The sequence below is a fragment of the Apium graveolens genome, chromosome 6 (assembly GCF_009905375.1).
Source record: "Apium graveolens cultivar Ventura chromosome 6, ASM990537v1, whole genome shotgun sequence".
Lineage (NCBI taxonomy): Eukaryota > Viridiplantae > Streptophyta > Magnoliopsida > Apiales > Apiaceae > Apium > Apium graveolens.
In genome coordinates this window covers 271390816-271392705 of record NC_133652.1, presented here as the reverse complement: position 1 = coordinate 271392705, position 1890 = coordinate 271390816, and the positions used below count along the sequence as shown (strand labels likewise).

Genomic DNA, 1890 nt, shown 5'->3' with positions numbered 1-1890 from the left:
GATGTTTGTCAGATTCGATCATGTGAAAATCCAGCAGATTTGTTCACAAAAGCGCTTCCTACATCTTCCTTCGAGAAAATGGTACACAAGATTGGAATATGTAAACTTCGAGATATATTAGAATGAGGGGGAGATATGATATTTCTTTTACATCACATTTCGTACAACACATGTACTGTTTTTCCTTCACCAGGGTTTTTTCACACTGGGTCTTTCCTAGTAAGGTTTTAACGAGGCATGATGTTAGTAAATGTCATCCAAGGGGGAGTGTTATGTAATTAATTGGATGACTCTTGAATTACTTAAATTTATTTCAACCTTTGGTTCCCCAAGTATTAAACATGTTGACCTTTGGATTTACAATTCCTTGATAACTTACACTTGTATAGCCTATATAAGCACTTTATGTACTTTGTTGAAAGGTGGGTGAATAAAAGGATGATCCTTTCTCTCTAGTTTTCTCTATTCTCTTTATATCTTATATATATAATTTATTCTATTGTATTGTCCCAATGATATTTTAAATATTAAGGACCTCAAAATAGTAGATATATAACATCCCGACACTGATGATAAAATGGCGTATAATTACTTTCAGATTTGATCATATTTGGGTATTGTACAAAAAAGATATAAATTATAAAAATGAAAAAAAAAATGAAAAGTAGCATTCATAGAGTTGTTTATGTGCTCAATGAAAATTGAAAAGAGAGGCCTTTCTCGTACAAGAGGTTCCAACCGAAAAAGTCGAACTCATCGATTAATATATAAAAAATCACAATAATAATAAATGGTAAAAATGAAAGAATGAAAAGTACGATTCACAGAGTTGGTTATTGTGCTCAATGAAATGCCGAGGCTTTTCTCCTAAAAGAGGTATCAGAATATAAGCATCAGTCATCGTTGCTCCATTTATATATACAGTTTGAATCTTGACGAAGTAATAATTCATAAATTAATAATTTTGTTAAAATAATATTTAAATGGAAATGAGAGGGTAGAGAATCCGTTGATATTTTTCTCCGGTTTCAACATAATGGACACAATATATATTTATCCTGATAAAGTAATAAACTCGCTAAAGTAATATTTTTTCTTAATCCCAATTATATTACTTAAAGGGATTTAACTTATATCACACATGAAAAGAAAAGAATGTATAGTTTTAATTAGGTACTAGCCTATAACCCGTGCGATGCACGGACTGAATATAACATTTGTAATTTTATTATTTTGATATTTTATAAATATAAACTATGAAAAAAATAATTACATATTATTGAGATTAATAAAGTTAAAATATTTACGTACTAATTTTACATGTATATTATTATTAAAGGATTTAAAATTTAGATAGTTAAGTCCTCCCAGTGCAGCTTATAGGTCGCTTCGTGGACTGATTATAACATTTTTGATTTTATTATTTTAATATTTTATAAAAGTCAATTATAAAAAAATAATGATATATTTTGAGATTAATGAAGTAAATTTTAATCGGACCATCAATATTTGCGTATTATTTTGTATGGATTATATTATTGAAGAATTTAAGATTTAGATATATTGTTAAAATCTTAAAAAGTTAGGGTCGCTTGGCTAGCGGGTGCAGAGCTTATAAGAAAATGGGAATTATAAATATTAACAGTTTACGCGGATGATTTGGTATTGTGTTTTTAATAATTTTTTTTATTTCTATGAGAAGCTTAATCATGGGATTCCATTTCAAATTATGCATTTACTGATCACATTATCTTTCTTCATTCGATGGGGGAGCGTGGAGAAATTGACTCGTGTGGTGCACGGACTGATTATAAGATTTGTAATTTTATAATTTTATATAAATAAATTTATAAAAAAATAATAATTATATATTTTTAAGATTAATGAAGT

The 1890-nt window shown here is 27.9% G+C and overlaps 1 non-coding gene across 1 annotated transcript; it reads right to left on the bottom strand.

Annotated features, from left to right (window-relative positions):
• Window positions 1–818: 818 nt before the first annotated feature.
• On the bottom strand, window positions 819–908 carry LOC141669827 (small nucleolar RNA snoR1). Its single transcript, XR_012554080.1, has one exon. It is a non-coding gene; the product is annotated as a small nucleolar RNA snoR1 (small nucleolar RNA).
• Window positions 909–1890: the final 982 nt, after the last annotated feature.